This window comes from Crassostrea angulata, chromosome 8 (assembly GCF_025612915.1).
Source record: "Crassostrea angulata isolate pt1a10 chromosome 8, ASM2561291v2, whole genome shotgun sequence".
NCBI classification, from domain to species: domain Eukaryota; kingdom Metazoa; phylum Mollusca; class Bivalvia; order Ostreida; family Ostreidae; genus Magallana; species Magallana angulata.
The window spans coordinates 27851998-27866843 of record NC_069118.1 but is presented as its reverse complement, the minus strand read 5'-3'; the positions used below and the strand labels follow the sequence as shown (position 1 = coordinate 27866843).

General features: G+C 34.1%; 1 pseudogene; it reads right to left on the bottom strand.

Annotated features, from left to right (window-relative positions):
* Window positions 1-8450: 8450 nt before the first annotated feature.
* LOC128160572 (uncharacterized) lies at window positions 8451-14507 on the bottom strand (annotated as a pseudogene).
* Window positions 14508-14846: the final 339 nt, after the last annotated feature.

Sequence of the window (14846 nt, the reverse complement as noted above, 5' to 3'; positions counted from 1 at the left end):
CCGTATCTTTATACATTCTCTTGATTAAATGTACACCAAGCTCATAATTTATTTTCCACAAAAATCATACTTCCTAAGAAATGTTGTTATCCAGAGATAATATGATTATACCTAATAGTGCGTATTTTTTCATTCATTCCGTCCCCATTCCGGCGATTACGGCATGCCTTTCACTGCAGCTAGCCTTTTCTATCGGTGACGTCACTTTTTTCCATATATGGCCATGTCAAATATTCGACAAACATGCAAACTTTACATTTGTCGATTTGTAACATGTCAGCCTTGCTATTTCAGAAAACAGAGATACAAATGCAGAGACTACAGATGAAAAATACGTATCACAGTAGCAGGTTACAAGTAAAGCCCTTTTCACAATTTGCGCACGAGCAGAAGGGACAAAATATTCGTGCGACAAAATTCTATTTAGAATCTAATTCTTAGGGTTAAAAAATCATCGTCTTCACTCCTGCTGATACTGAATAAAAATTGACTGCATATAAAGAAAGCAAATAAAGCCGTGTCATGTCTCTCAGTGTAGGGATTTGAATCTAGGGCGGGCCATAACACTGATATAGTTTATAGGGTAGGGTTTCTTCATGCAGGGTGTGACCAAAATGGTCATTTAGTGTTAATGTATATAATGTTTAAAAACGTCTACTGACACAGAGTAAAAACTGACTGCATATTTAGGAAAAACCATTAAGCTGTCATTTTAATAATATTTCATGTCACCTACTTGTAAGGCAAGAGTTACAACTGGGAAGGGGGTTTTATATTTGTCGTATTATTTTATTCTGCTCAGGAATTTCAATGAAAGAAATGACCAAATTCAAATATTTAAAAAAGAGAGAGGATGAAGCCGTCTATCAAAGTTAAAAGATTGTGAAAGCATTTGGAAAAAGTTGGTGTGGGGGGGGGGGGGGTTGTTACAGTTAATGGAGTTATATTACATTGCTTCTTCAAAATAGAGTTATCTTCCTTTGCTTGGTCATATTTAGTAATTAATCATTGAATTTAATGTGAATTCAGAAGTTAAAGTATCAAAAGAGTTATGCAAGTATTTTTAATCATTTGACCAATTGAACAAAAACAGTTTTTGAACTGTCTAAATAAACAAATAGACTTGCTAATAATAAAGTAATAATTGGCTAACAAGAATCACTGATAAGCAGTACATATAGAATAATTTTGGTATAAATGCCAGATGGTGATGGGTTGTTATTTGAGTTTAAATATTCAAAAGCTGGAACAGGAGAAGTGATCATGAGTTACTCATGATGGATTTAATGCTTTTTTTCGTTTGCGTAAATGCCCACAGGGAGAGTTTCTGTCTGCCCCTGGGGATGGGGGATGGAAGGCTGTTTTAAATAAAATATTTATATTAGCCACCTTGTTTAAGTTTATCTGTGAAAACATATACACATAAAACTTATCTTGAAAGTTAACAAATATGGGAAAATTATAAAATTATTTCAAAGTAAAGATCTGAAATTTGGACACAACCACCACCGTGTGCAGGCTTTATATCAATGTCATATTTAATGTCAAACATGAAGACGTCATCTAGGATTTTTATCAATTTTCACTTCCGTCAAATACACTTTTAATCTAAAACCAATAGTCAAATTTCTTTTATTTTGATATATTTTAATTCAGGATCATGACAATCATACTGTTAAGTCTTATTCAAATGTGAATAATACGTTTAGTTCTGCAAATTTTCGTCTTAAAAGAGAATTCACAAGTTCTGGCTTTACATTACAAATATTTGTAATATTTTGAAAATTAAATTAATGGTATAGGAAATTATAATAATGACATATTCATTTTACACTCCATTGAAAGGAGATTCAAATGCTATGTTTCAGGTGGTGTGGGCATAAATAAACTGTGAGGTTGTATTCTCTTCAAATTCAACATATTTAAAGATTTTATTCAAAAGTACGAAATATATAAAACAAAAACAAAAATTTAAAAAAAATCAATTTTAGGACAATTTTAGCTTATCTGTTTTGTACAACCTTAAATCGCTTCACGATCTCGAGGCCAGGATTATTAGGTACGCATTTATTTAAGGGGCGTCGTTGTATTCATGTTCCTGCGTTATTTACAAGCAAAACAATATGTAAACCCTCATATTTATTGATCTGTTATCTTTTGGCATCAGTTTAGTCAGTTTCGGGCAGAAACAAGCCATTTCCAGATATGTTTACAGTTTTAGAGATGGCAACACTTCCCTCTTAAGTGGATTGATGTACATGTTCTCTCTCTCTTTCTTTCTCTCTCACCCCCTCTCTCTCTCACCCCCCCCCCTCTCTCTCTCTCTCTCTCTCTCTCTCTCTCTCTTTTAAATCTTTTGATTAACAATGCAAATATTTAAAACAATGTCCAGAACCAGTAAAAGAGTGTTTATGATTTGATACAGGGACATGCTATTTTTTTATACTATTTCACTTTAATCCGTTATTTGTAATTTTTGTAAGGAGAAAAAAGGTCGTGTTATTCATGGATTCAACGCAATTAAAATGGATACAGTGCCTCATAACACTTATGTCTAAATAAAAAAAATATTGAAATATTTGTTTTAAGATTTGTAGGCAAAGGCACTATCTTATTAAAAGACGAGTTGTGTTCTTGGTTTTGTTGACCAAAAATGATTGTACTGCATGAAATATAGTCATAATACCTTACATGCGCATGCTTGAAAAAATTCTAAAAGATACCTGATACTTCCAAGTATGACATCGTTAGCAATAAAAGATAAGGAGCAACTATAGGAATTTCCATTTTTACTTGCCATTAATACCTTTACTTGCATTACCAGTGGATGAATTTCAAATATTCTGAATGATTGAAAAAAAATGATTACAAAACAAAACACAATTTACTATTTTGTGAATTAAATCTGCAAATACAACAATGAAAATGATCTACTGTCCTTCTAATGAAACATGTTTTATCAAGACTACCACATTAAGTTTGCCATATTTGTACTTACAGCTTTTAATCATTGAAATAATCTTAAACATGTGAAAATTTGCATAATTTATTGGAAAAGGTGATTTGAAGATCCAATGTATAATGTTTATAATGCATAATGTCACTATAATAAACGGTTACCTTCTTACTTATTTTGATGTTATGCACAAGCCAATACTGTTGAGAATTGTGCAATGATTAGTTACGCAGTATAAAAATAAGGAAGTTATGTTTTTTTTATACAGTTTGTTTTCACTTCTTAGCAATGATTTGAAATAGTTTGTATGTTCAATGATGCTAACTTATTGCGTGTATTTGCTTAAAATTTCGCACACATACTTTTTGTTTCAATCATGCGTCTTTTTGTAAAGTATTTCAACACTAGACATTTAAACAAATCTTTGTTTTCAGGAATTTGTGATGCTAAAATTGTAGTCCAGATTTTATTGAAATTTGAACGATTTCCAATTGCGTCATTCATCAAACATCAATTGTAATATGCATTATTATGATCGGCAAAGAACTGTAAAACCCTGAACCATTGAATTCTCTGATTATTTTGAAATTTGTTTTCTTTCTTTTATCTAGTAAAGTTTATGATGATGAAATGTATTAAACTGATTTTGTGTTCCTGGTGTTTGTTTTTCGCACTAAATTCAAATTGTGTTCTGGGTTTTGTTCAGTTCTGCGAAGATGTTATTGTTTGTGCTTAGATATTCGAACATCTAAATTGAAATTTATTTTTGATTTGAACATATTTTATTGTGTAAATTACACATCTAAAATCTTCCTCTTCTAATGATAATACATACAATATATACAATTGTCATAGTGGAATAGGTACAAAACAAAAATTATCGAAGTGTAAAAATTGTATATCAAAGTTGGTGGTGTTGTTTTGTACACTGTAGAAAAGGTTAAACTTCTTATTGTAACCATAGATGAATCTCTTACTTGGTCAGATCATATTGACTTGTTAAGCAAGAACCCTGCTCAAAAATAGGTATTTTACGTCGTCTTCGTGTTTTTTTTTTATGTCAAATGCTGCTTTATTAAAAATTTATAATACTGTTATTTTCCCAAATTTTAACTACTGTTGTACAGTTTGGTGTTCAGCCAAAAATGATGGTCAAATTGGAAAAAATATAAAATTACAATAAAGGGCAGCTAGAATTATACTGAATGTTAAAACTACTCAAACTTCCACTGTTGATATTTTTTGAGTTCTACAATGAATGCCTATTCAGGATTATTTTATATACAGAATTTATTTTAGCTTTTAAAATCTTAAAGGGCATGACACCAGAATACATGAAGGTTTTTAAATATGTAAAGCAAGTAAGTTCTATAGAAACAAGAAGTAGTGTTAGTGGATTGTTATATGTGTCAAAATCAAGGACTGAATATTATAAGGGCTCTTTTAGAATATCAGCAGCAGTTTTATGGAATCAACTGCCAGAATGTGTTCGAACATGTAATATCATGTCTTCTTTTAAAACAATGTATTTATAGCAATATCATCTAGCGAAGTAAATTTTATTGATTATATCAAATCGGTGCATATATATTTATTGATGAGTGTGTACATTTTATCTGCATTATTTATCTATGTGTCTTATTCTTGTTTTACATATGTTTATATACAGGACCACAATGTAAACTAGTACTTTGTCACTAATTGTGCTATCCTGTCTAAATAAAAGACTTTATCATTATAAAGAAAATACTTTATTATCATTATCATTATATTACATGTTACTTATAGCTATTGACTATATGATAATTATATTCATAAACATGCATTTAAAAAGTAATATATAGTAAATAATTTTAATATACAGTATTAAAAGCAATAGCAAAAAGGAATTTAATTATTAAATCTTCCAGACTCTTTAATGAACTTTTGAACTTCTGAAAAAATAAAACAGTTTGTATTGTAAGACAAACTGTCACTTACCTAAAGAAGCAAATGTGAGTTAACTAAAATTGTTTCTTTAAGTCTATTAAAAAGTAATTCAAATAGGTTGTTTCTTTCATTTACATAATTCCTGCATACAAAGAAAAATTGATAAACATTCTCCTTTTGACCACAAATACAATTGGCTGATTTAAAAATGTTTCTTCTATACGGATCATAATTCAAAATACAGTTGTTTCTCAACTTGATATGTAAAACATTATTAGTGCGTTTACCAAATGAAAAATATTTTGGAGGCTGAGGAATACTCTCAGTGATGTTTTTCCTGAATATGTTGAGAGAGGTTGCTTCCCTAAATTCTAATTTGAGAGAATTCCATTTTTGAATGGTGTCAGGTACAAACGATTTTTTGTAAAGTTCTAATCTGCAGATTGGAACACTATAATTTTCACTATTTCTTGCATTGTGTGATATATTGTTGGTAATCTATTCTATTACCGTAAGCATTAGCAACACACTTGGCAGCGGGTAACATTACGAATTGTTACATGCGCGTAAATGATGCGCGTACGGTTTACAGTAGAATTCAAGTCATTCCTATATAAAAGCAGTCAAGTTTTCTTTAAAATTGACATTCAGTATAATGAATTAAATAGTGCTTGTTTGGGAGGATAACAGTTGAAATCAACACCCCTCGAAAACCATTGTCAACAATGGTTTTCTCGGGGTGTCAATCCAAATTCGGCTCAGATTGCACTCACCGCGTTCGTTTCAAGGCCTCGATATTTTCACCCAATCCTAGTGCTTTACAGCAGTTAGATGCCAGGGTTCAGTCCTTTGAAATGTTTTATTTTCCCATTTTCCCGTGGGCTCACCGTGCGCTCGCCATGCGTTCACTTGCGCTCTCCGCTCCGTTCCCGCTCATCGTTCACAAAACGCCCACCTTCCGTTCACAAAGATTTCGCCTTGCGCTCACTGCGTTCGTTTAGTGTTCACTTATTGTTTAGTCAGATGATATTAAATTTAGTCTTATACCAATACAAACATGTAGTTTATTGTTATTATTTCCTGATTACCAACGAAACATAATGTAACAATACCTCCCGGGGCTCTCCGAATAAATCGTTCATCTTGCGTTCACATAGAGTACATATATCGTTCAACGTTCACTTTGCGCTTGCGTTTGCGCTCTGCGTTCGCTCACAGTTCACCGTTCATAAGCGCTATCCAAATTCGGCTCAGATTGCACTCACTGCGTTCGTTTAGAGTGCACTCACTTTGCGCTCACCGTTCACGAACTGTTCAAGTGAAAAATAAAACCTTTTAGCGACTGTGTATATGTAATGGATATATTGGTATGCCGAAAGCAGTTCTGAATGAAATAATATAAAACAGTTTCGACGCCCGTTATAGGGCCGAGAACTGTGATATTTTTTTCATACAGAAGTGTTTGAAGCATATATCGTATTTAAATCACTCCATTGAATATCCTTGTTGATTCCTGAGACAGTCCGATTTTAAAGAATAACAGTATTGTAACCACTGGTAATGGTCTGATATTAGGAAGCTCTCTAATATACTGTCACAAGTAAAAATTTTGACTGCTGGAACAAGGGAATGACATTACAGCAGTGTTTTAATGTTAATTATTTAAATGAAAAAAGAATATCGATTTCTTTAAAAATATTTTTCTGAGTTAACTATTCCTTATAAATGCCATAACGTTTATTCATTTACATTTCATTTTTTCTAGTGATATTCATGTCTTTTGAGAATTGTTCCAAGTGATAAGCTATTCGTAAATGTCTTGAGAATTAAGATCACATTTCAGAGAGAGAGAGAGAGAGAGAGAGAGAGAGAGAGAGAGAGAGAGAGAGAGAGAGAGAGAGAGAGGAGAGAGAGAGAGAATGTGGGTTTACTATTTTGAAGCGAAGATAGGTTAAAATGAACATTTTTATTTAAAACATCAAGCAGTAGCACATAAATAATGTCGTAAAATTGTCTTGAAAGTCGAATTCATAGCAAGCATGTAGAATTTGTGTTATTGCGTGGACCCTGAGGTCCACGCAGAAAATATATAAGCGAGGTTAAACCGGATGCTATGGGGAAAATTCAGCCTGCGCATGAGCTAGCCTGGTTCCTGTGCGTAATGGGTAGCTCAGGGAACCAGGCTAGCACAAGTTTATCTGAATCGGGATCGGGATTCCATGCCATATGCACACATAAGTTGAAAGGGCGGTGTAATTGTAAAGTTATCGGTAAACAGTAGTCAGTACAGAAACAAAGTATTCCTTTTAAAGAAATAATCGGCATGTGATATGAACTGTAAGTATCATAAAGTAAGTTAATGTTATGCCGAAACTACAACATGCATCAAATAGCATAATTTGCAATGTTTTGTTGCTTTCCCATCGTCGGTGACCCACGTGTGATTCACATCGATTCTCTCCATAGAAAACTTGTGGACTCAAAACCGTGGTTTGCGACGATGTTGTTTTCCGTATACACATGTAACTTAACTTTACTTTTATAGTAGGCGAGGCTAGAGTACTTCCCGATTAAAACTTTTTAATCATTTAAGTTTGATTGAATAATTATGTCTCTGTATAAAAGTTTAAATCTCAAGAAAAATGCATCAAAACATGAAATTAATTTAAACAAAGCTGTCACTGAATAGTTAACAAAGTAGTGCGAATCGTAATGTGTGCGCAAATAGTAGAATTCGCCGAATGCCTGATACTATACATGCAGACTTCATTCATAGATAGATCATAATTATTTTAGAAGTATGAACCCTTTAAATTCTGAGATAGAAAGTAAGGGCTATACAAATACGTTATCCAATGAACAAATTTAGTGGTTAAAAGTAGGCGGCTAGAGTCAGTGGAAACTTTGATAATCTTAAGGCTTTCACGTTTTCGTTGGAAACATGCAAATGGTCCACGTATTGTAGTCCTTTTTTTAAAGGACAGCAACTTGTCATATATATAGATTTGTAATAAACCAGGCCGTAAATCGATTTTTTCAGAGGGTAGGGAAGGGGGGGGGAGTTGAATGGAAACAAATACTGTTTTAAATCTCTCTGTACTCATCGTTGTTTTTTTTTAAAGAAAGGGCCCGGCAATCTGAATTTTTTATATATGCCATACAAGAAAAACTTTAATTAATTTGATACGCATAAAATAATATAGGCAAAAGTCAGTCACCGATGTATACACATTTCAGGTGATTTTTTATTTTATTGGAAAAATGATCAACAAAGACATCGCAATTAGGATTAGACTTCTATATAGTGTACATGCTGATAATGTATTCTAAGCTGTGTATACCAAAAGCCGTCTCCATCGAAACGGACACAATCGATCTTTTAAGAAAGGAATGTAACTGCATGTAACGGTTCACCGGAAATGCATTGACCACGCGACGAATCAACACTGATCAACAGGTGGCTGATAAAGAAAAGACGTATTCATTGGCAAAATTATCTATTCAACGGACGATGGCTTAATATTCAATTACAGCTGTACTTAGGAATTAAAAAATCAAGTTTTTTGACGGAATAAGTTAAGTTTATCATATATGTAGGCAGGCCTACATGTTTACACGGGATGTCGACTGTCTTTCTCCCGCGGTATTCAGGAACACGTACTTGTGTAAGAAAAAAATCGCTTGTATCTTTCCTATAATTCGTTTAATGCATTCCACCGTTTGACAAAAAAACCCACAACTAGCTACTCATACATGCTATCGCCTATTCTACATAAAGGTATAGGAAAATATATACTAGTATTTACTTACGTACGTACAATGTTAACTTTGCCAATTTAATTTTTTTCTGTTTGTTAGCAATGTTCATGTATATCATATTGTACTGCAATTGAATAATACCGTGATACATAGAAATAATGCTTTTTTAAAATGCAGACTTTACTGGTAAATTCTATTGACAAAATACTGAAAGAACTCAAGATTCCATGACAATTGTACAGATTTAACTGACGTCGCAAACGTCAGACTATGACGTCATTGATGATGCACGATGTAAGCATGAATACACAGTATAAAATTACTAGATAAAACATGTTAAAGTTCAGTTTATATGCATTTCTTCCTCAAATATTTAATAAAATGGTGATTTTGTAAATAATCAATAATAATTCTTTATCATTATTAATTAAATTCTGCTATTTCAATAAAAAGGAAGCAAATAATTACCCTAAAACAGAGTGGTCGGTTTTATTTTCTGTTACTAAAATTTTCAAAATTTGTAAAATACACATTGGCCACACTTGAGTACCTCTACGAAATTTTGCAGGCAGAAGCATTTATGCAATATCTCTCAGTTTTAAAAGTTTCAAAGAGGTACTCAAGTGTGGCCACATTCAAATTTGGGAAATACTGCAGTAAAATCTACAATTTTCAGCTATTTTTAACGATCATAGTATGTTTGATGATGCGCATGTGCTAAACGGTGGGGCCGAAGTGAAAAAAATTCATATGCGTAGAAGCAGAATATTGTGCCCTACATTATAAGTAATTACAATTTGTATTGTTTCAAACTTGAGTTTTGTGAAAATTCTAAGGCATATTTTGATGCTTCGTGGCTCTAGCTCTTTAATCCAAAAAGACTAATACTTGGAAACCTAAAGATCTTAGAGAAAAAAATTGAAAAACGGTTTTGTTGTAATGAATTTCCCATTGTCAATGATTAACTCTTTGTTAACAATACGGGGAAAATATGGCTGCAATCTGTATAATGTGTCGTATATTGGTAATGGTTAAGACCAAAATCCGGAAGATACACCACAGGTAGTAAACATACAGCTGAATGAAGGTATTTAAAACGAAAATGACGATATTTTCAATATGACAATTGACGAAATACTGTTCAACAAAAGAGATAAACAAAACGTAGGGGTGAAAGTAATAACATAATAAATCTATGTGCACAATGACAAAACAAAAGGGGAATAGCAATATACAAGGGTAGTTTAATAAAGTATAAACCTTTTGCGTTAGAATTTAGTAAATATGAAAGAAAATACGAGTTATATCAAACAAGAAGTGAAATGAAAAATCAAAAACAACGAAAATAAATGTACACAAGACTGGATTGATCGATTGCTCCTCAAAAAGAAGAAAACAAAAAGTGTATTGGACGACTTCTGTTGACCAGTACAATGCTAGATACTATAGTATAGCATGATAATGAGAAAAAGTAATACAACATAGTGTAAACAAAAATATATACACTTCGTGCACGTGCACTGTTCCGCAGTTAGTGAAGTGAGTTATCGGTCGTAGAATCACACAGAGAGGTGTAAGAGACACAAATTTGTTAAGTTCACACACTTGACGCACATTTAGTTTATTTAGGATTTAAAGTTCTCATTCGATTGGTCATCTTGTGAAGGAAAACTCTTCACCACGTCAGAATACGAGCCTCGGCGCGTTTGATTGGTAGCTTCGGTAGTTTCCTCTATGTCAGATTCACAGCTCGCGTCCTGCATTGTTGCTGCACGTGAGACAAGACTGTCCAAGTTCTACTGTGTGCTGATCAAGACCCGTTTATCGTCATACCGCTTAACGAAAATCTTCCCGTCGGTAGTCCAGCACCCCCTTGGCAAATTCGAAATTTGTTTAATCGTATGCTTAAATTTTAATCTTAAAGGGACTTGGACACGATTTGACTTAAAATGTTCAAATTTTGTTTTTCCATTTTCAATGTTTATACTGATAAATATAGATATTCTTAATGCTATGTCAAAATTTGAAAGTCAAATATCTAGTAACAAGCAAGATACAGAGATCATAGTTCGTTGTTTTGTAAACAAAGCTCGATTATTGTCATTTTTACATATGTGTTGTATTCGTGTAAGTTTCAATCAAATGTATCTTTCTTTTGTTGATAATAGTATTTTTGAAGTTATTGAACAGGTTTAAAATGTTTTTTACATGTCATTTTGTCTAAGAAATGATAATTCTCTACATTACATTTTTTGTTAACAACTATAAGACTCGAGTATTGTTTACATAACAACCAATTCTTACCTCTGTATCTCGCTTGTAACTTGACTTTAACATTCAGTATTTTGGTCAATCATTTAAAATTCTCCAATAAATCATTTTATACATAAAAAGTAAAAATAAAATGTTTGATCTCAAATCTTGTCCAAGTCCCTTTAAAATACTCTCGGAAATAAATTAAAACATAAAATGTGTGGTGGAAGTGGGGAGGGGGAGGGGTTGGGGGCCGCTATTAAGCACGTTTGTTGTCGAATTGCGGAATGAAAACTTTATTTTCTATTGTCACATTTCAGAAATCATTTTATCCACCAATTAATGTAGATAAGGTTTAAAATCAACAGACGACTTGATTTTATATTTGACTACAATTACCCAGACTCTAGGAAATATACTATAACCACGCGTCACGATTTTTTTCTGCGAAACTGAAAGGGTCAAATAAAATCACGTGGTTTAAATTTAAATGACAATAACATTCGCAGGGTTGTCTTGGTCTAAATTTAAAAGAAAGTACAGCCCAAGGGGTGTCTTTTCTTATTTGACGTGTTGATGATCAATACATCTATTTTTTTCTCGTCGACTACGCCTCCATTGAGCTTAGAAACACTGCCCGGGTCCATCTGCGGAGAAAATCTCTTCGGACAAGTTTCCTCATTTCTCTCAAAATCGTCGCTCTCCAGCTGTAAGTTATCACCATCAATGTCTCCATTGAGCTTAGAAACACTGCCCGGGTCCATCTGCGGAAAAAATCTCTTCGGACAAGTTTCCTCATTTCTCTCAAAATCGTCGCTCTCCAGCTGTAAGTTATCACCATCAATGTCTCCATTGAGCATAGAAACACTGCCCGGGTCCATCTGCGGAGAAAATCTCTTCGGATAAGTTTTCTCATTTCTCTCAAAATCGTCGCCCTCGAGCTGTAAGTTATCAGCATCAAAGTCAGTCACTGGCCAGTTCTGTTTGTGTTTTTTTATGACGTCATCAAACATGTTTTTAAAGCCAAGACTACTCGTGTCAATTTCTATGTCAGCAGGAGGCTTGAAAAGAACGTTTCGGAAGATCCACGGCAAAAACCCACCAGCGAGCGTGGCTAACATTTGGTTGACCCCAGACACAGAGTACTCGTTTCCAAACGCCATAACGACCACGACAACAAAAAGGAGAAACAGAATAATGGTCACAAATTGTCGCATTGCTCGGATCAAGTTCTTGTACAATGGTCCGGGACATCCCACATGTTTCATGTACGCAGCCTTGAAAAAGAAGGTGCGGGGAATGTATGGTGTGTCGTTGTTATCAAGAAACAGCAGAAGTTGGGGAATGCTCCATTTGAGAACGCCATTTGAGAGGCAAAGATATGGGTTTTTTGACGTCGATTCGTTACCGTGATCGTCAACACTGACTTGGAAGGCAGTGTTTGGCTGTTTATTGGCTGTCTGCCAGGCTACTTTGTCCACATTATCCTTCACTTTTGCAAGAATCGCTTTGTTAATTGCATCATTGAAAGCTTGGTATTTTTTGGTAACGCTGCCAAAACAGTCTCTAGCGTAAAGCATTAGCATAAAAAGTAAAGAGACGTACTTCAGGGTTTGCGAAGCATTCAGAATAATGCCTAGTAATGTGTAAACCATTATTTCAACAAAGAAAACTATCACTTCTACCACCAGAAGAACACAGGAAAGCAGAGCTAACAAACTAATCAGATTTACGATGAACTGAATAAATCGAAGTAAGCATATTTGTCTCCCTGTCAGTCGCTCTATAGTTTCTTTTCGCAGGATATCCTGAAAACCTATATTCTCCTTCAGTGCCTTAACAAATTCAAATTTAGGGGAAATAACAATAAATAAGTGGCATAGTAAACGAATGGCAATGTTGAGGGTCGGAATGCTGCAAAAGGCCAAGACTACAACAATGACCGGTAACACGAAAAGCCAGTAAATTCCAACAACTACGAAACCAACGACTCCATATTTTTTCAGAGGATAAAGCATGATTTTTACTGCCCATCCCACTGATTTTGAGTACGACGATTCGTGCATGTCCCGGAAACATTTGCGAAGAACCAATTCCAAATTTCTTTTCATTTCTGATGTGAACATTTCTAATATTCCGAACAAAACAGCATCCAAAGCCAACACAGCATAACAAAATAAAAAGACGGTGTGAACAGGCGTAAGAAAACTAATCAAGCTTCCAGGGAAGTATGCATAGTGGACGTCTAACTTCCGGTCATATGCTGCTTTGACCCTATCATTAAGCTCGTTGTCTTCGTACCAGTAAAAGATGGCGATTCTGATGATCCACGGGACGATTGCCAAAACAAAGGATACAATGAGCATTAGTTCTTTGAGGCAGCGATACCACTTTATGCGTGGAAATCTGAGCGAAGATTCTTGAAAAGGCTCAAAGATGCTACTATGACAACATGTTTCTAAACTTTTTCTCTCTCGGATCTGACAGCGGAAGAAGGAATCGTAAATGGATTTAATAATTCCAACAGGGACATCGTTAGGAGGTATGAGACGGTAACGCTTGACATCTAAACGAATCTTGGAAAGACGCATAGGATAAACGACATCGTCATCCATTTTTCCTAATTGTTTCATGAACGAATCCATCGAAGACAAGGAATCAATATCCACAACATTTTTTGGTACGGGTGTGTTAGAATTTATTTTTTTCACTTGAATCTCAAATTCGTTTTTGCAATCGAATAATTCAAATTTCAGATTTTCATACTTATCCTGATACCATGGTTTAGGAATAAGATAGGGGCAAAACATGATCACCAGTAGATTCATGATGTAGATACTGTATAATTACATTTGAACCCAGAAGTCTTTGACCAATTCCTGGCAAACCGTTTCCCCTTTTGCATTTTTTCTACAACAAATGTGATAAAACACGGCGCGTTGATCGTCGTTTTTAATGTGCATGTTACATATGTGTTCGTTATCACCCAAACTTCCACCGCTTCCATTGGGGGAAATTTCTTGAAAATCATTCAATAGGATATGTCTCAGGTCGTTCTCTATTTCCCATATAGTTCTATTCAGTAGACACCCAACTGGATCTTCCAGCAACTCTACCTTCATTTTTTCGGTGCCATATGTTAGCGTGGAAAGTGATAGTATTTCGAAACCAGTTTTTAAAAACAAAATCCCTTGACCATGCCGACCAGTGCTCCTCTCCCAAAGAAACGGTTTGTAAATATCAGACTCAGCTTCCCCTGGCAATTTTCCGGAATGGTTTTGAAAGTTAAGATTAAATATAATGAGTTTGACTCCAGCATCTAGAAGTTCTTTGATGTCATGTCTCACCATTTCGGACACAGGTTTCACAGTACAGTTTCTTGACAGTGTGACCACACTGTCCCGGTTTGGATACACGTACGTATAACTTGTCAAGCCTTGCGTAGTTTTGTCCAATTTATCATTTCTTTCAGAACCCAGAATTGGTCGAACACATAATATGAAAATTGCAAACACAACCATAGACACCTCCATTTTCCAGAATTGTTACTGTCTGTTTGAACACGCTTTAAGCTGTATTACATTTAAACCGCTAAGGTTACATCTTCATGAAATGACCAATCAAGCGGAAACAACTTGATAATTATTGTTCTCATTCAACACATTTAAGGAAGTATTAAATGCCTTTTAGAAACATGTTAAAATAGTTTTTTAAAAATCTTTTAATTCAACAGTACGTCAGTGTTATATCAGAACAGACTAATTCAAAACTGCATTGTTCTTTAGTTTATCGCTTGTAATATTGAATTGTCATATCTCTTAACATAAGAAATAAAGTATGATTGAATGATCTAAGGACACACGAGATACTGGAGACGCTCCTCGATTGTTTTTAAAGATAATTTTCAATGAAAATTGTTCCTGATTTATTTGCGTTTTAAACTGTGAAA